Genomic DNA, 22,083 nt, shown 5'->3' with positions numbered 1-22,083 from the left:
GAATTAGGTCATCGGCATATTGGAGAACTTTAACTGTGTAGGGAGATGTGGTGGAATGGTGAAGAGGGATATCTGCAGTGTAGAGAGAGAAGAGGGTTGCCGAGAGGACCGAGCCTTGTGGGATGCCTGCGGGGGGACTGTAGGAATCGGACAAGGAGTCGAGGACTTTAACTTGGGAATGGCGGTTGGAGAGGAAGCTAAGTATAAGTCGAGAAAGGTGTGGATGAAATTTGAACATAAAGGAAAGTTTGAAAATAAGGCCTTCGTGCCATACGGAATCGAAGGCCTTCTGAATGTCTAGGAGGCAGGCGGTGGTGGGGATGTTATTATTTAAGTTTTTGTATAGGTCGGATTTGAGGACGAGAAGGGCGTGTGATGTGCCATGACCTTTCTTGTTGGCGAATTGGAAGCTGGGGATTGTATCGTGATCGGAGATGTGGGAGAGTAAAAGGTCATGGATGGCGACTTCAAAAATCTTGGAAAGGGAGTTGAGTAAGGAGATTGGGCGGTAGCTATTGGGATTGGATGAGGGTTCTTGTTTTTTCCGGATGGGGACGATGTGTGCTTGTTTCCAAGGAGCGGGGAAGTGAGCTAAAATGAAGCAATGGTTGAAAAGTTGTGAAAGGAGAGGACTTAAAGTTTTGGCGCACCTTTTAAGAATGATGGTAGGAATTTTGTCAGGACCTGTGGATTTTTTGTTTTTACGGGAAAGGATTATGGATTCGATGGATTCTTTGGAAAGGGATGGGATTGGGTCGCAAAAATGAGGAGCAGGACCTGGGGGTGGAATTGGTAAGTTGGTATACACTGGAAAGTTGGACGTAAGATCGGAGAGGTGTTGAGAAACTGAAGATTCGGTAGCAGGGTCTGAAAGGTGAAGGGTGATGCGATGAGCTGCGAGAAAGGTTTTCGCCAATTGGTCGGCATGGTCTTTAGGAGAAGTGTTGTGTGGAAGGGTGGTAGGAGCTTTAGATTTGGCGAGGTGGGGACAGGTGTGGCGGAGTTTGTTGCATGTTTGATTGTTTATGGAGATACCTGAGAGTTTGACGGTGTGGTGTTCGGCGTAGAGGGATTGGATTTCGGATCGGATGGTTTGTGTTAGGGAGTCAATTCGGGTTTTAAGGTAGTTGAAACGGGGATTATATCTGTTACGGTGGAGTTGGCGGCGGAGGGTGGTTTTGAGTTTGATTAGGTCGAGGATGTGGGTGGGGAGGGTGATTAAGTTATTATAGGTTAAGGGACGTAGAGGGATGGTTTGGTTGCATACCTCTTGGGTGATTTGGGAAATCTGGGCTATTGAGTTGTCTATTATCTCTGGAGAAGGAGAAGGTGGAAGAGAGATGGTTGAAAGTCTGTCAGCTAGTCTGTAGTTGACTAGATTCCAGTTGGCTTTGGAATAATCAGGAAGGAATTTAGGTTGAGCTCTGGGGAGTTGATCATTTATGGAGAGTTCTAGAACCACACCGTCATGATCACTGAGGCCGGGAACAGTTGGGAGATCAGAGGGAACTACAGGGAAGTGGGATTGAGTGAGGAGATTATTACTTACGAGGAATAGGTCAAGGAAGGAATGGGAATTGGATGAGTGGTGGGTGGGCTGGTTGGGCGGGAGAAAGGTTAGCTGTAGAGGGAGGGAGTTCTGGGAATACCAGTTGGCTAACCTGTTGCCGTTCGGGTTGGGGATGGAGTTGAACCACATACTGTGTTTGGCATTCAGGTCGCCGCCTAGTATGAGGAAGACTTGTTTATTTTGGGATTCTGGGAGGGTTCTGAGGAAATGTACAAGTCGGGTGAGGTCAGCTGGGTCAAGGATTTGTCTTGGGCAGTAGAGGCTGCCGAGAAAAGTGATAGAGGAACGGGAAATAACCGAGATAACCGTGGTCTCAAGGGAAGGGGTGATGGATGATGGGACAAAAATTTGGTTGGAGTCTATGTGATTGGATACTAGGATAGCTGTACCTCCGCCCGGGCGGTTTATACGGTCGGTTCGGAAGGAAGTGATGTTAGGAAAGGAGAGCCTGTGGGTCGAGTTGAGCCTTGTTTCAGTGAGTAGGAGGAAGTGTGGATTATGGGTGTTATGGAAGTTAAGGAGTTCATGTCTCTTTTGCCTGCTCACAATGGAATTTGGGTTGAGCAATACCACTTTAGTGGACATTGCTGGGAGAGACTTGGCACAAGAAGGAAAGTAGGGCGAGGCGTTTTTCCATAGGGGAGGAAAGGGAATGGTAAGTGGGAATGAAGGAGTTGAGTTGGGAGGCGAGTTGAGGAGTCGGCATATTGAATAGTGAGAGGATTTCACTATCCAAATTGAAGGAGTTGCTAGGATGAGCGGCGTTTCTGGCTATGGAAGCATAGGAGAGTGGCTGGTTTTGAAGTGGGAGAGAATTGGTAAACTGGCTAGGGTTGTGCAAGGAAGAAGTCTTGGGAGCAGGGGTTGAAGAGGGCTTGTTTGGTTGAGGGGGTGTGTTTTGGCGTGCACGGGCTTGTACGAACATCGGGCAGTTGCGATAACTCGCCGGATGCGTATTGGAGCCGCAATTTATACACGTAGGATTTTGGTTGGGGGTCTTGGGACATTGTCGGGGACCGTGGGGAGTGTTGCATTTAACGCAACGGTAAGGTAGATTGCAGTTAGATGCGGCGTGTCCAAGTCTCTGACAATTGCGACATTGGGCTATTTCGTGAAATTGAACGGGTTCAAAATTAACAAGGCAATGGAACATCGCCCTGGCCTTGGATAAGACGGATTGTTGGAAGCCCGGTTTGAATGAAACCAGGAAAAGGTGGAGGGATTTATTGTTTCGCCTCGATGAGCTCGTCTCATACGGTCGAACACTAACTGCGTCTGTAACACCGAGCCGATGGAGTTCGCCGAGAACTTCATCAGATGTGTAGGTGAAATCTAGTCCCCGGAGAACTAGATTTACCGGCTTTTGATGTGCTGGTGTGAAAGTGAAGAAGGGATGATTCCCTTCTTTCAGTAGTGCTTTCGTGGTTTCGAACTCCGTTTGGTTCGAGACGAGCACATGTGTGGAGTGCATACTGGTTTTTTTGAGGGAGACATTAGGGGAGGCACTGATTATTTTAGTTGTAACAGATCTTGTACTAGTCGGATCGGCGCGGATAATTATGGGGGGAAATTTTTCCTGACTTACCCTAGGTGTAATATTATTGTTGTGGACGACTGTAGGATGTTGCTGAGATGGGATGATGGTGATAGGTTGTTGAGTTGTAGTTGTTGAATTGAGGGTTGATTGCTGAAAGATTGTAGTATTGGTGCTTGGTTGTTGGATGGTCGGTGTGTGTGTGATCGGTTGTTGACCTGATTGTTGTTTATTAACTGCAATGGTGTGTGGTTGCGATGGTGGGTCGATGAGGATTTGCGCTGGTATTACTTCAGATGATGATGGTACTGTTGTTTGATGATGTGAGCGGGTCATTGGCTCCGCTTCAGCGTGTGAGTGGATGAGCTGATTGCCGTGATTGCCGGCACAAAAATTTCTATATGCGGCCATTTTGTTGTCCAGGTTGAGTATGGATTCCTCGTTGTCGAGGACTTCGGGGCCGTCAATGCCAAGAAGAGACATGAGCCGAATGTTATGGCTCATCAGTCTCTTGTTGGCTGCTTGCATTTTCTGTAGCTGGTACTCGAGGTCAGCCAGTCTGGTATCAGAAACGCTCTCCGCTTCGGAAGAGCAGTCTATCGATGCAGCTTCAGGGCTGCTCGGCGGTGTAAAGGGGTCATCAGCGTCCCCAGCAGGGTGGATCCTTTTGCACGGATCCACCTCCTGGGGGGATTCGGGCCTAGTGTCCACATTGCGCTTCGACATAGTGCCGAAACGCAACAAAAAGTCTACAATCTATTGAAAAACTATCTACTCTCTACGTTACGCACTACGCACTACTACAACCAAAATCACGACTACTACTACTTGCTACTTCTACAACTCGGATGCTAAAACTCACTCGGAATCAATTACGCGTCTTCACTGGGAGGAATCCACTGTCGAACTGAAACATTTCGTTTTAGGTTTTTGCTTATTTATATATCAATACCAATTACTCGAGCCAGACATATGTATGTATTTATATACATATATGCAAATGAAGCTTTGTGGTAGTGCCTAATTCAGATAGATATATTTGTGCATACAATACTCATAATGTAAATGTTATATATATGCTTTTCTGCAAGAAGTAAATCGGAAACATCTGTACGGTCATCAGTGATAGACAATGTTTGTTTGGAGCATATGAGCAAACTGAAGTGTACACATGCAGTGAGATATGTACAATATATTATTCGTCAGTGAATTCAAGGGAGGAATTTTTCACTGAATATAACCATGGGGGCCGAATTGATTGCATTTCTCGGGTCCAGTGTTACAAACATACAATACCTGTTGGGACCCTACCTACCTACCCCTACCGTGAATTACATTTTCAGACAAGTCAGCAATCATTTTGATGGCATCAACAGTTTATCTGGCTTTACAGAATCCATATTGCCGATCACAGTATATCCAATAAGTAGTACCCACACTCAGGTCATAGGCATTAAACCACATGTAGATACTGCCAGATGTTGAGATCCTATGATGTATACGGATAAACTTCTCCAATACATTTCCAAGTCCGGTCCATTGAGTGTGGGTACTGCCTATTAGATATATTGTGCTGCCTATTTGGCCCTCGACAACCGGGAGTAATCTATTATAAATTACTCGCTCGAACATGTTCCCCATAGAGTTTAGAAGCCATTCGGTATTGCCTCTATACCCTGCTGCTGTCACTTATTCGACCACACATCTTCAGCAACTCGTCTCTGATGACCGCCGGAATCAACGTCAGGGGTCACTGGAAGTTGTCAATAACCCATTTTACCTCGGAAATAACACCTGGATGTTTTTTAATTTTTAATTAGAGTTTTTAGTTTAGTTAGTTAGTTAATTTAAATAATTAATTTAGTTAGTTTTTTAATTTTTAATTAGAGGTAAGGGTACGTGATCTGCGGAAATTAACGGCCTCTGAATCGTCCCGTCACGATTTTATAGTCACTACCCCACGGGTTTATGTCCGCCTCGAAATGAAACTTCATAAAGTATTCTCCCTTGCTCTGCTCGCGATCATCCTGTTTTTTTTTGGATTTTGGGCTATGGCTCCATCCCTAGTACAAAGGTGGTTGCCTGGTGGTCGCTATCTGCGAAGTACTCGCTAATTTGCCAGGACATATTACGTGTCAGCGTAGGGTTGACAAAAATCAGATTTACATAAAACTTCTTTCTGTGTCCTCTTGATTTTGCTTGCAATTCTTCCTAGGTCCCTTAGTTCGGGGTTAGCTTTGACGTTTTTATGGTTTTGTGTAAAACTGTGTGTTTGTCTGTCTTGCTGTTTCCCCGATAGCAAAATTTGAAGCATTTGTGGTGGGCACAAACTTATCGTTGAAGTTTGGGTATATCAAAATTGGGTCACTTACTATTAGTAATTATAATATTTCAAAGGGCTAGATATTATCTTTGTCTTGTGGATTTATTTGAGAATCTTTTTCTCCAATCGCAAAGGCTTGGCAATTTTGGAAGAGTTTTGAATAACTTTTCTGTAGAACCCGGCGAGTCCATGAAACTGTTTAATTTGCTTTTGTGTTTTTGGGATTCGAAATTGTTTAAACTTCTTTCGGGTTTGTCCTCATCCTCTATTGTTATAATGTGGTGCAAATTTCGGTTTCATGTTTCAGAAATTCAGCTCTGTCTATTTGTAATTTGAAACTGTGCTCAAGATAGACCAAGGACTGTCAGCTGCATTTTCGAGCCCAAAAGGCATTCCTCTGAACTCGTGATGGACGTTATTAGTTGAAAAAGTTGTTTTAGATTTCAGGTTTGGAATTTTGATGTGGTAAAAACCTTTAGCTAAATAGATTGTTCTAAAAGAATGTCGTCAATATTCGGTATGTGCAACCTGTTATCGGTGGTAACGTGGTTCAGTTTCCGGTGGACGATGGCGGTTCTTCATTTTTGCTTCGCATTTGACCTACTGCTGAAGCATTTCCTCTATCCGCACAACATTTTGTTTATGGATTTGCAAGGTTTCGATTTCGTTTTTCAGGAGTTTTTAAAAGATAAATCTACTGTTTCTTGGTAAAAAGTACTTTTGTATTTGCTTAGCAGTTACAGAGTTTTGAGTTTTCTTTTTGGTTCAAATGGTTTATCTGGATTAGTTTTAATGGGCCTGTTGAAGATTCCTGAAATATAAGATCGGTATATAGAATATCGCCGTATATTTGGAATATGTTTCCAATTTCTTCTCCTTTCTTAAAGTATATGGTATTTGAGTTTTTATTTATTTATTTTTATTTTGTTAGGTAATGGGCAGTTTGCTTAGAGTAACTAATGTTCATTGGTCTTGGTTCGTCGAGTTGTCTAGCTTTGCTATGAATAGTTCACAATCGTTCACAATTGTTTTATAAAAAGCCTGATCTGAATGCAATCGCGAGGCTTTCAAATCATCATCCAGCGTGTCAAGCCACCGTTGTTTCGGCCTCATTTTTGGTCGCATACCATCGACTTCACGAGTGAATTCACATTAGCGCAAATTGCATAACCGCACCACCGAAGACACCTCTACCGCAATATCCATGACCAAGGCGTGTCACGCCACATATCCAACGCAACATCTTCGCCTCCGTAATCGGAAGACGCCGTTCATTGCCTTTTATAGTGGGTCAACACTCAGAATCATATATAATGACAGGGCGGACCACATTGCGGTAAAATTTAGATTTGAGAGATGCGTTGATACGTTGCGTTAATGCGTGAAACCGTTTCATAACGCAGTTCTCCATTGGCTAATAGCATTTACCCGACATATTTAAATCGCTCAGTTTTGGGCTGACATTGTTTCATGGGGATCGGTCGTCAAAAATTCAATTTCAGATTCAATCTGAGACCATATTGCATGAGGCGATCATTCCATTTTTGGACGAGTTGCTCGAAATCATTTCTGATATTAGACGTCCATTATCATCTGCATAAAGCAATGTATGATGTTGTATATCCTGTGTGTTCTGTGTATCCATAACAAGAACCAAGAGGAGCAATGAGAGGGCGCTTCCTTGATGAACACCACAAGAGACATGAAGCGGTTTTGATACACCCACCACACTTCGAACTTTACTTTTCGGATCGTGGTAGAGCAATTGAACCCAGCGCACCAGTTCTTCTGGCACTAAGTATTGTTGTAGAGCATACCAGATGAGTTCATCTGGCGCAACGCTTTCTCTAGATCCAGAAATGCAATGCGATTACGATTGTCCAGAATGCGTTAAAAAACTTGACTGGTATGGGAAGACGGATCGAACGGTAATTTAAGCATGCTGCTGGAGTACCCTTTCGTTTTTCATATTGGAGCTGTGGTACTTTCTTGTCTTCTCAAGACGCGAATTGATCAGAGCCCCGTCGAGACAAGCAACAACGGTACCAGTCTATACTGAGTGTATGGCTCAGCATTCATACTGGTGGATGCAAGACCTACCTATGCATACTGCGTAACGGCAAACCAATGTGACTGAGCGTCTCCCAGTGCCACCACAATGGAGGTTCTCCTTGGTCACTTGGCTTTGGCTCGGCTAACAGGTTGCGCTGACATGGAGGTCCTGGGGGTTTAACGTGAGTACCTGCCATGTAGACGTAATTCCACGGTTCTGTTTGGGCACGGATTGTTGTTATATTGTTGTTGTTATGATTGGTGGAGCGGTACTGGTTTATACTGAGTGGAGGCTCAGCATTCATACCAGTGGATGCAAGGCCTATCTAACACCTCTGCCGCAACTAAGGGATACGGCACCCGAGTTGTACAGGGCAACGCCACATTTGAACCCCAATGGGCTCTGTCCGCGATGTAGACATAACCACAACTACCATGAAACTCCCACAAAGAGGCCAACCCCAAAAAACCGAACCGGGAGCGCATCCTCTAGGGATTCTCTTGGAGCATATGCTCTCAGCGGGCCACCCTGGTTGCCATAGTACCTCCGGTGAGGCTTCGTGGCAAGAGCCACTTTAAATATGTCCCTTGTAGACTTGGGTCTGATCGCCCTCCTCGTATACCTGGTGACGGCACTCCCAGTTACGCTGACAGGTGGAACTGCCTCAAATGTCGGCAATGATTATGGAAGTGGAGGATGAACAAATCCTTCAGTTGAAGCAAAGTACCGTTCTTGTCATTAACGGAACAGAAGTGTTCGATATCCTGTGTGCGATCGTTTCGGCTTTTGACAAGTCGATATAGATCTCTCTCGTCATCCCGAGTAGCAAGTTTATCGTAAAGATTTTTGTAATGGTTCACTCGGGTGACAGCGACCGCTTTCTTTGCTCCCCGGTTGACATTCTTATAAATACGCCAATTAGCGAGCGTTTTCTCCACGAGAAATTTGTGGTAGTGTCATTTCTTCATTCGTTTCAACATTGTCATTTCAAAGCCAAGTATCTCGGTTGATGAACCGCTTCCTCAGATCATTTCTTCTTCTTCTCATGAAGTCGCCACCATTCAATGCGTGGCGGGCCAGTGCGTTCCTTACGTTCTTTTATCGGTAGCTTTATTCGCAAGATGGCAATAACCGGCCGATGTTGAGGTGCGATGGTCTCATAAGAAACGCTTTTGCAGTCTGTGACGGTGGTAAAATGTCGGCGTCATATAATAATCTACTCGATTTGCGTTTTACGGTTCTTACTAGAAAATGTAGGAAGATGAGACAATCGTTTGATGAACCATGTATTCATAAGTGCAAGGTCATGGATGTCCGCAAAATCGACTATGCGATCGCCCCTCTCATTGTGGGCTCCAAATCGCTCTCCTTCTCCATGGCACCGTTTGCCTTTTCACTCACATGAAAATAAAGATTGCCTGAAATTCTGATATAGTCGTCAGTGGGCATGTTACAGGTTTTCGCATCGAGAAGTTGACAGAAGGCGTCTTTCTCAACCTCTGCTTGACATGTCTGTGAATAGTGTGATCAGCTGATGTAATAATCAATTGTAGCAACTAGCCATCAGATCGTTCGACTTCTTTAATAGCACCACGGAAACTCTCTGAGATGGTAATGCCAACACCGTATTGAATGTGAGGGCAAATAAAATAGATAAGTTTGTAGCCATTTTTACTGCGTTCCTGTTCTTTGTCGCAGCTTTTAGCACCAACCATCGTTTCTCTTAGAACGCATATATCAATGCACCTTTTCGAAAGTGAACACTGGGAAGTTTGTCGAAACTCTGGGAACCGGTGGGGCCACGCTGGAGGGTACTACTAGGGGCGATGGCGCCGCAGCTGACATTGTCGTAAATTCCAGGAAGACATCGAGGCGCGGCAAACCTTCCATGTATTGGTGGACAGTGGAAATCGCAGAGCTCCGGAAGGAGTGTCACAAGCTCCGCCGTTAAACAAAGTGTAGGCGACCGTGAGGAGGCATGTACCATAATGACAGAGTACAAATCAGCCAAAAGGAGACTCCGCAGCGCAATAAATAAGAGCAAAGCTCGCTGCTGGCAAGATCTGGTCGATGAGGTGAATGGGGATCCGTGGGGACTCGGTTACAAACTGGTAATCCGAAAAATCGGGGCTCTGCGGGAACCCTGCTCACTTAAGGCCGAGCAGATGGACTGCATTATAAGGGCACTCTTCCCTGCGCTCCCCGTATGGGATGATGACGTCGGCGCGGACAGTGCAGAGCACTGTCCACTTTTCTCTATAAAAGAGTTGGAACATGCAGTCCTCTCTATGAAAAGCAAGAAGGCGCCAAGTCCCGATGATATTCCAGGAGAGGTGTACCAACTGGTATTCCAACACCGGCCAGACTTACTGATCAGAGCATTCAACGCTTGCCTGAAAGAGGGCATTTTATTTTCCCTGCTCGTTGGAAAGGCTTGCGCTGATCCATAAAAGGAAAGGCGACCCCGAATTGCCGTCTTTATACCGCCCACTATATATGCTTGACACTGCTGGGAAAGTGCTCGAAAAGCTCATTAGAAGTAGATTCGTTGAAGCGATACGCGCTGCTGGAGATTTATCTCCCGGGTAGTTTGGTTGTGGAGCAGGGAGATCCATTATTGACGCTGTCATGCAAGTCGTGGACGCCGTTCGACGAGTAGAGGCACGACGAGTAGAGTGCTCCTCGTAACACTTGACGTCAGAAACGTCTTTAATTCCGTAAGATGGAAAGACATTCTAGGCACACTAGACAATACTTTTAACGTGCCGAACTATCTCTTACGGAAATTGAGGGACTATCTGAGGAACCGCTCTCTGCTCTATGAGACACTAGAGGGGCAAAGGAGGATGGAGGTCACGTCGGGGGTGCACAGGGATCCATCCTAGGGCCGGATCTCTGGAACGCTACCTATGACAGTCTGCTTAAACTCGACATGCCAGAAGAGTCGCGCCTGGTCGGCTATGCAGATGATGTCGCAGAGCTTGTTGCTGGACGCACTGTCGAACAGGCGCAAAGCAAACTCGGCACATTGATGCGACGGTTAAGCGGATAGATGACCACTCATGGTTTCAATCTTGCATTGGAAAAAACTGAAGTAGTCATCCTGACTAAAAAGAGAATTCCGACTCTGCCTCCCATATTGTTCGGCGAGTCGATAATCGTGTCAAAACCGGCGGTAAAGTACCTCACGTTTACTCTTGACTCAAAGATGAGCTTTTTTGAGCAAATCAAAGCAGCAGCGAACAAGGCTACAGCTGGAGTTTCGGCGTTAAGTAGGCTAATGGCAAACATTGGAGGTCCTACGTCTAGTAGGCGACGTCTCCTGGTGGGTTTAACGTAGGCTGTCCTTCGTTACGGCGCAGAGATATGGGCTGGCGCTCTTAGCAAGGAAGTATATCGTAAACGCCTCGGGCAACTACTGAGACGGGGAGCTTTGCGGGTGGCGTCAGCGTATCGCACTGTCTCTGGACCGGCTGTGATGGTGATCGCGGGAGTGATACCCGTTGCCCTTCTTGCTATTGAGCGTCAAGCCATATACAAGCGCAAGGGAGATGGGTGAAGGAAGGTGGTTGCTCGCGAAGAACGGCAACGCACTCTAGGCGAGTGGCAGCTCTCTTGGCAAAATGAAACTAGAGGCAGATGGACTGCGCGGCTCATCGGCAACTTAGGTGCGTGGCTGAATCGGAAGCATAGTGAGACTGACTATTTCCTTACTCAATTTTTAAGTGGGCATGGAAGTTTTCAGTCTTACCTGCACAAGATTCGAAAGGCGCGATCTCCGGATTGTGTGTTTTGCAATGGAGCTGTGGACGACGCCTACCACACTCTTTTTTCTTGTGGAAGGTGGGATGGGGTTCGTCAGCAGCTCTATTTAAACACAGGGGATCTCTCTCCAGACAACATTGTCGAAGAGATGCTGAGGACTGCTGACAGATGGAACCGTGTTGCCCATTACGTTTGGGCCCTTATCGTTGCTAAAAAGATAGAACTCGACCGGTGGAGAAGCCGGATGGCAGGGGGTTCCTTGAACTGACAGTTCCCTTCCTCCTCTCCCCTCCCGTTGGTGAAAGGAATTCCCTGATTTGAAGGCTCCGCAATTCCAAAATGTCGTTTCATTCCATTGCCGATGATAGCTTTAATATTTTCAAGTTGAAGGGCTCATATGTGGTCATTGATTTCTAGCTTGTTTGGAAGTTACTTGTCAATATTACAACCAGTTTTACAATTTATCAGGACATGCTGTGGACAATTCAAGGTTTTCTACACTAGCAATTAATTATACCTTCATGAAGCCATCACTGCGACTAATATTAGGATGTATTTCCACTTTGCACGACAATACCATATTATTGCGATTATAGGGCACTACATTTTATGAGCGCCCACCTCAGCATGCAAGTAAACTTCATCGAAAGGTTCAAGTGTAAATAACAACAAAGTGACCACTTCACTATGAATTAGAACCCTCAGACACCACGTGCCCCAACAAAGGTCTAATGTAAAGTGTCTCATTGCATGACTAAATGTTTTACTACGTGTAAGTGTTACTTGCATAGTCTATAAAGGCTGGAGTACTTTCCTCGCATTGGTACAGAACGGCCAGTTAGTTCAAAGGACTTGCATTGTGTTGCGAAGGAATGGAGGAGAAGGTAACCAAATCTTATAGTGAAGCTAAAAAGAGAAGTATGTAGTTAATTGTTGCATTCGGGAAAGTTGTAATTAGATCTACCAACATTAGCAGATTTTCCGAGCAATAATGCAGGAACTGGTCAGGACCCTGCCCTCAACAGGAGCTATAAGACAATTCTGAAGGATACCTTTCATACAATACCTTCAAACAACATCCTTGCATGGTTTGAAGTTCATTGGCGACCGGACCATAAGTGAAAGCGAGCGGTAATTCCTGTCTTCGAGAAACATTAAGGAAAATTTCAATGTGATTTTTTTGCAGCTTTTTCTTTCTATTCGCTTTCATCGTCTCAGTGCTCACTTCATCTTATTACATTTCGGCTATCTATATTAAGTGGCATTCAACCCCTTTGCTGATTACAACCAGCTCAACGTCAACATCGATTTCGAGTATCCCGTTTCCCGCGATCACAATTTGCAATTTAAATCAAGCCAAGAAAAGTTTAGTGGATCATATCAAACCGTAAGTACTTGCAATTTAAGATATGTGAATTGAAGATATTGGAATAATGTGCCATACTGTGCAACTGCATTAAGGATGGTAGCTAGTGAGAAAAATTTAAACCCGAACATCGTCATAAGAAATACATAAGTGTTCAGAAAGGGGGTAAAAGGAGTATTTTGTTTCTTAATAAAAACTTCAAGTCCCATCTACATCCACTGTGCCAATTAAATTGACTTCCAATATTTTATTTAAGAATTTAATCCAACCAAAAGAAGAAAATATGATTATCCTTTCAAATTGTTGGGAGAAATTCCTCATAAGTTTTCCGTGCTTAGCATAATTCCTGGAATTCTCCGCTACTGGCCCAAATATATGGCAATCAAGTCATCACACAGCAAAAAGGATGTATGTTGTGTGTGGATTCTTCTTCGCAGTAATTTCAAATCTCACACAAATGGGTTGACTCTTGCATAAAGACAATATTTTGCGATTTTTAGTGCATCCTTGCAAGTATCGGGAAGTTGTTCGCCCAAACATAAGTTGGCTCGAAATATGTGATGAACGGAGTATAATTATCAAATTGTACGGTACTGGGGGCAAATCTTATACTGAAATTGCTCACCAGTTTGGAGGAAATCGCAATACTGTGGTGAATGTTTTCCAACGGTGGAAAATGAAGGTAGAGCGAACAGGGCGGAAAGTATTGACTAGAATTCGAATGCGCTGAACTATAAAACGGATTGTGGATGCGAATTCGCCGATGCTCGAAAAGTCGAATCAGTACTTGCGGAAAACCATGCACTAAAAATTAATCGTGAAATGGTGAGGCAAATGATTACGTATTTCGGATATAAAGTCGAAAGAAGCCGTATATTAATAATAGTTCAGTCATTAAAGCTTTCAACCTCTGAATTCTTTCTGTCAAGGCCGATTGACATGAAATTTGGGGTGGGCGTAGAGGGTGGTTGAAGAAACAAAAGTTATATAGCGCCGATGTGCGCCTTCCCCGGAGGGTTGATTTTTTTTGGAAATAAATACAGAAATTGATTAAATGGTGGTTTCCAAGCAAAAAATATTTAGTGAAAATTAAAAGTAATAGTTTTCGAGTTATCCATGTTCAAACATGTCCTTTTTCCATCGAAAACTTCAGGTTTTTCACCGTTTTTTTGCAAATAACTGGAAAATTAGTTATTTCATCCAGAAATGAAATGAACAGAAACAAAGCATATTAGATAACAAAAAAAAAAAGAATCCTCCATTTGTAAGGTTTTGTGTAAAACAAAACCTTATTAAAATCGATTCAATGTCTGTCTGTCTGTCACGCGCACTTTTCTCCAAAACGGCTAAACTGATTGGAACGAAATTCAGTGGACAGATGGTAACTATAAAATCCCACGCATACAGCGAGTGGCATAAATTTAGGTGGAGTTTAAAGGGGGGTTCCCCATACATGCAAAGGGGGGATTCAAAAAATTTTTTCACCGGATATAGTCGTGTAGGGTATCAAACAAAAGGTATCGATTTGTACTTTCCGAAGCTGACATTAGTTTTGGCTTGAATTGTAAAGTACGTGAGTAAGGAGTCAAAACGTACGCACTTAAAGTGAGAATCCGAAAAAAATCAGGGTGGTGCGCCTAGATGAAATCTAGGCCTCAAAATATGTCCCATTCCGATATCTGCTCAAATAAATTTACTAATAGTATATTACCACTTTTTAGAAATTTACTGAAAAACCCCCCTTAGATTCATCCTAGCACTTCCGATTGTACCAGCATAGAGGACGATATTTCGTATATACGTGCTAAATTTCGTGGAAATCTGACTATTAACGCCAAAGTTATAGCAGTTCAAACTGAGCAATTTCCCGCGAATTTACTGCTTCCGAAGCCATGCAAATCAGATGCTGACGTCATAATAAACGGGAATAATTGACATTCCCGTGAAATATTAAAGTCGCATTTATGAAGAATCTATTTATCTGCAGGCCTTTATAAGATTTTGTGTAAAACCCTTATGTGAATCTAATCTTCGAGAGATGTTCCATTCCGGTATCTGCTCAAATAAATATACTAATAGTATATTATCAATTTTTAGAAATTGACTAATAAACTCCTCTTAAGTTCATCCTAGGTGTACTAAATTTTGCACCGACATAGAGGACAGTCTCGTGCATACACATGCCATTCCTTCAAAATCCAACTATTAGTGTCAAAGTTATAGAAGTTCAAACTTATCAATTTCGTGCTAATTAACAGCATCCTAAGCCATACAAATAAGATGCTGACGTCATAATTAACGAGAATAATTGAAATTCGAGTGAAATATTAAAATTCCATTCAAGAAGATTCTCCCTAGCCCTTTTTATATTTGATGTTGGTTAAATTGTTGGCATTTGCTAATAATATTAAACTCAGAGTGTGAAGCGTATGAGGTTGACCATTATCAACACAGGGCTTTCCATCAAATGATTTATTTAAATCGCTTTTTAGAAAATAGAGGGCAATGGAATTTTTAGCTATGTGACACGAAGCTGTCGTGCACTCGTCGCTTTTCACATCTTTTTCTATTTCTTCAGCCTTCAGTTCACAAGCGAGGTCGGCTCGTGGTGATCGGTTTCGTCATTTTATTTTATCAAATGCCTGATCAGGATGTAATCTCGAGACCTTTAAATCGCCATCCAGCGTATCAAGCCACCATTGTTTTGGGCGGCTTTTTGGTTGCTTACCATTGCTTTGGATGTTCTGACCAATACTGGTTGTTGAATTCTCGTTAGCGGAACTGTAAACGCCCAGGCACGCAGTGAGATGTATCCTTCTACGTTGAGATTAAGCGGGGGTCCCCATATAAGCAAAAGAGGGGTGTACATTTTTTGCACCGAATATAGTCAATGTAAGGTATCAAATGAAAGGTCTCGATTAGTACTTTTCGATGCTGGTTTTAGTTTTGAGATTTGTTAGAAAGGCGGGGAGTGGGAGGGGTGGAAATTGATTGATTGATTGATTTTTAACGGACGCATTCTCAGAAACTACCCGACCAAAATTTCTGAAAAAAATCAAGAAGCTGCCTCTGTATGGCGTCCATGCCTCAAAATACTCTCCACATTGACATCGGCTCAAATTAAGTTAATACTATTATAGTATTCATATTTTTGGGGAAATTGAGTCAGAACCCCCCCCCCCCCCCCATCCGACTTAACAGGTTGCGGTGGGTTCCTTAATCCGTAAGGGATGATGGGATGACCCTGCCGAGAAAGTTTATAAGTGCAATATGTATGGAAGAAGAACAAGATGTGCCAGACCCTGTCTTATGATGAACCGATGACGTAGATCGGGACGCCAGACACCTTTTCGGGATACCGAATTGGTGGGCCTCGGGGCAAAAACGGGATGTTTGGAGTTCCTTATTAAAGCAGGTTTAGACAGGATACCGGTTGTTGCGCCGTTGATGATGATGAGCTATAACTCAGTTTATATTGTACTTACAGAAAAATAAAAAGATTCTTTCTTTTCTCTATTCAATATGCTTTGTTTTTACTTTGAATTATTTCTACAAGAAATGCATGGTTTTCGAGTAATTTGTGAAAAACCGTTGAAAAACATGCATTTTTTCGATGAAAAGCAACATGTTTGAACATGAATAATTCGAAGATTACTACTTGCATGAAAAATTTTCACTAAACATTTTTAGCTTAGAATTGATCATTTAATTGGTTTCAGTGGTTATTTCGAAAAAAAAAAAAAAAAAAAAAATTGCACCTCGGAGGGGGAGGCGCAAATCGGGGCCATATAATTTTTGTTTCTTATACCACCCTCACCCTCACTCCAAATTTTATGTCAATCGGTTTTGACTGAAAGAATTCGGAGGTCGCACCCGATTTTCAGCTTTAACGGCGAATCGATCGTTGATTATAGGTAATTAAAAATACTTATATAATATATTAATAATAGTAATCGTTCGTGAAACAATCCATATTGGATCAGGGCATTGAAGTGTGTTAGAGCACTTCATTTGAGACCGTAACGGTACACTACAGTACACTGTAAAAGGTAATGTGGTCAGCATTGCACTCGACCGAGATTATTACCCTGATTTGCCTCAGGTATTCATTCACAGCTGAGTTAACGGGTATCCGAAGTCCAATCACGATAACAAATCTCTCCGCCACCTGTCAGATTTGAAACGCGACCTTTCGCTACGGCAGCCCAGCGCTCTAACCATTGGAGCTATCCCGATACTATATAATATGTAATATATTAAAATACAACATTTAAATTTGCTACTAAATTATTGAACATATTTCTTATTCTTAATACAGGGTGCGGCAGCATAACTTCCTTTTTCAAAACTCAATATAAACTATTGTATGCATCGGAAAATATTTATTTATCTTTTATAATGTAGGTACATGTCTAAAGTTTTTATTTACATTGTTTTGAAGATCAAATCTGTTAGGTGACGTCCCTCATTCTCCATACATTGCGTAAACCGATTTCTGGCGTTTGTCATGACTCTTGTTAGCATAGCAGGTGTTATGTTGGCAATTTCTTCTTGGATGTTGGTCTTCAAATCTTGTAGGGTTCTTGGACGGTTCACATAAACACGGGATTTCAAAAAACCCCATAGAAAAAAATCACAAGGGGACAGATCGGGAGAGCGTGCCGAATTCACTGTCACTGTAACCTCATTTTCCTCAAAAAACCAGGGACCAATAATTCCAGCTGAGGAAATTGCACACCACACTGTGACTTTGGGTGAATGCAAAGGCTTTTGATGCAATTCTCGAGGGTTATTGTCAGTCCAGTAGCGCATGTTTTGTTTGCTAACCGACCCACACAAATGAAAATGGGCTTCATCGCTAAAAAAAACAATAGCACCCTCGGGAACGACATCAAGAAGAAGCTCACACCCGTTCATCCGAGAATTGAAGTCACGTTCTGAAAGTTCCTGCACTATCGCCATCTTATAGGGATGAAAACTGAGATCATCACGAAGAATTCTTTTCACAGAACGATCGGATAGTCCAAGGGTAGATGCGTGTTTGCGCGCAGAACGCCGTGGCGATCCCAACATTGACGCTCTCACTGCTTCAATGTTTTCAGGTGATCTAACGGGCCGAGGGACTCCAGTTCTTCCTTTTGTCGCACTTGCAGTTTATCTGAATGTAGTGACCCATGTAACAATTGATTTGCGGTCTGGGACGGGAGCCAACGGGGCTAAATTAAAGCGATTCCGAAATGCACGCTGTGTTGCAATAACCGAACATCCGCTTGAAAAGTAAACCTCAACGTCAAAGGCACACTCCTCACTATTCCAACGCATGAGGGCGACTCAACCGTGTCGGAACAAAACTTTACAGTATCCCCTCTTGAACGAGACCACTAGTGCTCCGCTATGACATCAACTAATTGAGTGGCGCGCATTGTAAACAAGTCGGAATACCGGAAGCTCGTGCTTCGGGTATAAAGGTTTTGTGTTCATCTTATCTAAGAAATTTCAACGCACATTTTTCTACCCGTATACAGCTACAAAACTACGAGACATACGTACATATTACAGCCGTAGATGTTACGCTCACTCTAAACAAACAAACTGCCTGTTTTTGAATACTGTACACATATAGGCACGTATATAAATTGATCGTACCCATATTTGCGATTTACTTCTTATATCTATCTGAATTAGGCTCTACCCGCAAACTTCATTAGCACGCACGTTGGAATAATTGATATTCATATTCAAATGATTAAAGAACTAAAACAAAATAATTCTTTTCCACCCAATTTATACGAACTTACTTCGTTGTGGTATGGACGAATTTATATGTGATGATGACGTCGTGCAGGTTGTAGAGTGCACGAAATTCACAAAAAATTGTAAAGTTTTACCCTCTATAACTTTGTTAATAATGGTAGGATTTTCTTCAAACTTGACCAAATTGTGCATTATGTTCTTCGTTATATGCGTGCCAAATTTTGTACTTCTAGGATGAACATAAGGGGGGTGCCGGGTAAATTTCTCAAATGTGGAAATATACTATTATTAACTTTATTTGCGCAGATATCGGAACCGGATATATTTTGAGGCCTAGATTTCGTAGAGATACACTACTGATATTTTTTTCATTTTTTTCGGTTGGATAGGTTCTGAGAACGAGAGTGTTACACTTTTTGGGGGTCATATTTTGAGCGCTCACTCCCCTATATTTCACCCAATATCAAATACTGGATCAGTTTCGAAAAGTACTAATTGAGACCTTTCATTTGATACCCCACATGGCCACATTTTATGAAAAAAAATTTTGCACCCTCCTTTTACATGTATGGGGAGCCCCCCCTTAAACTTAACACAAAATGGCGTAAGTTGCTGCATGTAAAGGGAACGGCAGATCACATACTCCTACCAATTTTCGTGACAATCGGTTCAGCCGTTTCCGAATAAATCGGCTGTGACAGACAGACAGACAGACAGACAGACAGACGGACAGACAGACAGACGGACAGACAGACATCGAATCGATTCTAATAAGGTTTTGTTTCACACAAAACCTTAAAAAGGAAGTTATGCTGCCGCACTCGGCAGACTCAACGGCCCGTTTGAACTCCCGTTCATGGACGGCCAAAAGTACTTTGCGGTGACTAATCAGTTCGTTGTCCGAGCCGGGGTGCGACAGATCATGAATGGTATGAAATACTTCCTTTCGGAAGTCGGCCGGAATATATGGCTTTGGTGCCTTGTCTGAGATCTCGCAATATAAACTGGCTGTTGAGCCGAATATAGGAAACTTCCTAAATGTATATTTGGAGTTGGTCCTTCTGCGTCTAGGCGATTACACGTGACAAAGCGTCAGCAACCACGTTATGTTTTCTAGACACATGTTGAATGTCGATTGCGAATTTGCTGATAAAACTCATGTGCCGAAGTTGTCAAGAGGACGCTTTGTCGGGCTTTTATTTCAAAGCAAAAGTGAGTGGCTTATGGTCCGTGAATAATGTGAATGGCCTGCTTTCAAGGGAATACTGGAAGTATTTAATTGCGAGGTATGCGGTGAGTAACACACGATCATCGGTGCTGTGGTCCTGTTGAGCAGGATTGAGCTGTTTGGAGACGAAACTCAACGGCTGCCAGATTTTGGTGAAGAGCAGGCTAGGAGTGCATCTTGCTGAGGGAATGCCAGAAGTGTAGCATCCACGAGGATGCTTCTTCTTCTTCTTCTTGGTTATCTTAAGCGCCAGTCGGACAGTCCCTGGAAACCACGCAATTAGACGGGAGTCTTTGGTTTCCGGGCCAGACAAGAAGCCGTTAAGGATTCACTGATAATGGGCGGCCTTGAGTAAGAAACGATGATAGAAGTTTAACATGCCTAAGAACCTTCTGAGATCCTTACCGGTTTTTGGAAGCGGCAAGCTCACAATCGCTTGCGCTTTGACTGGATCCGGTTGATGACTTCAGGAGCAATCAAGTGGCCTAGGGATCTGCGATTGTAGAAATTCCCATTTCCCAGCGTTAAGAACTAGATCGGCCTCAAGGAGACATTGAAAAATGCACTCGAGGTGTTCTCATTGCTCGGACTCAGAGGAAGACGCGACCAGAACGTCATCCAAATATATGAAACAGAAGTTGAGGTTTCGTAGAACAGAGTGGATGAATCTTTGAAAGGTTTGTGCTGCGTTGCACAGTATAAAAGTCATCATAGTGTGCATTTTGCCGCTTTTTGAATGTCTTCTGGAGCTACAGGGATTTGATGGTATGTCTTGACTAAGTCCAAGCTCAAGAAAATGCGGCAGTTTGCGATGGAGTGCGCAAAATCGTGGATGAGTTGTATAGGATAGCTGTCTGGAATGGTCTGAGCATTCATTCTGTAGTCGCCCCGAAGTCTCCATTCGAACTATCTCCGCGCAACTGCGAGCTTCTGCGGTGGTAATAGGCGCACTTTAGAGGAAAATGTGGAGCCAATTGTGTAGATGTGGTGCTGAACATCTTGCTTAACGGGCTCAGAGAAAGTACGCTCGGTAGTAATGTTGTGATTATGGGGAAGAATTACGCAAGCACGTGCGTCGGCAATGTCTTCAAAGCACGATGGAAAGAGTGCTGGGTGAGTTGGATGAGATTTTTCTTGATGATCCAAGCGAAGTTGTGGGGTCAATTAGGGAGCTTCTATGAATATTCACTAGCAATCTAGATATCCGGTCTAGGCCTGCCTTAATAAGGAACTCCACACATCCTGGTTTTGCGCCGAGGTCCACCAATTCGATATCCCTTAAAGCTGCCTGACGTCCTGGGCTACGCCATGGCTCCATCTTAGGCAGGGTCTGCCTCGTCCTCTTTTTCTATCATAGATATTGCCCTTATACACTTTCCGGGTGGGATCATCCTCATCCATAAGTGACCCGCCCACCAGCAATCCATAGTGGCACAGGAAATCCGCGCCTTAAATCGGTATACTGGTGTCTGTGATAACGAAGCGCCAAGAAAACGCTCGTCGAAGTCCGAAACCGGGGATATGGGAAGAACCGAGGTTTTAGCGTCAGTATCGATCCGCTATATGCGCCAGTTCAAGTGAGTTCAGTTAGAATCCGTGATTGTGCATTTCGGGTAGCAGTCGCTAAAACTGCCGGCAAGTCTGATTTGTTTGGTGAGAAATTACAAGGCCTGGTGCATATTACAGCGAACCTATGATGGTACCAGCATGCCCCGGTACTTACCGAAGGTCCCGATGACCTACTAACCGATCGCCTATTTCGGGAGGCGGATCTGGATCTTGATCGAGATCTCCCCGAAAGCAAAGCACTGACGGCCACCATACTCGTTTCATCGAAATCTGGCCGTTAGTATCAAAATTATAGCACTTCAAAGTTATCAATTTTAAGCGAATATACTGCATCTTAAGCCATGTGAATAAGATGCTCACGTTATAATTACCGAGAATAATTGACATTCGAGTGAAATAATAAAATTCAGGGCTAGTACTTTTGGAAAGTGATCTTATTTATTATATCGGGTGAAATGTAGGGGAATCAAATACATCCTATTCCGATATCTTCTCAAGTATAGTTAATAGCAGTATATTACTATACTTTAGAAATTTACGCGAAAATCCCCCTTCAATTCATCCTAGATAGTACAAAATTTGGTATAGGTGCTAGTATAAGGCATAAATCTGGGAAGTTTGAAAGAAATCAAACTATTATTAAGAGAGTTATGAGGGCTGCACATCAATGAGGGCAAGACGAAGTAAATGGTGGCAACGTCAGCACCAAAAACCAACCAACCAACAACATCACACCGCACTGGCCAAAAGGAAAGTATAAAGATACGAGACTATAACTTTGAAACCGTTGATGATTTCTCCTATCTAGGGTCAAAAATGACAACCGATAACAGCTACGACGATGCAATTCGTATACAGTTGTTGGCAGCCAACAGAGTCGATTTCAGCTTACAAAAACTATTTCGTTCGAAACGTCTCACC

General features: G+C 43.2%; 1 protein-coding gene across 2 annotated transcripts in view; it reads left to right on the top strand.

Annotated features, from left to right (window-relative positions):
* Positions 1–12,061: 12,061 nt before the first annotated feature.
* LOC119655643 (pickpocket protein 28-like) overlaps positions 12,062–22,083 on the top strand; it is a 40,667-nt gene continuing 30,645 nt past the window's right edge. The window contains exons 1-3 of one of the 2 annotated variants that reach the window (XM_038061621.1): positions 12,062–12,163; positions 12,219–12,376; positions 12,432–12,632. The gene's annotated coding sequence lies outside the window, so the exon portion shown is untranslated. The remainder of the gene's footprint in view (positions 12,164–12,218; positions 12,377–12,431; positions 12,633–22,083) is intronic. The other variant, XM_038061622.1, reaches the window with a different exon arrangement.

The sequence above is a fragment of the Hermetia illucens genome, chromosome 4 (assembly GCF_905115235.1).
Source record: "Hermetia illucens chromosome 4, iHerIll2.2.curated.20191125, whole genome shotgun sequence".
NCBI lineage: Eukaryota > Metazoa > Arthropoda > Insecta > Diptera > Stratiomyidae > Hermetia > Hermetia illucens.
The sequence above is the reverse complement of the archived record's forward strand: the minus strand, read 5'-3'. Positions and strand labels throughout refer to the sequence as shown.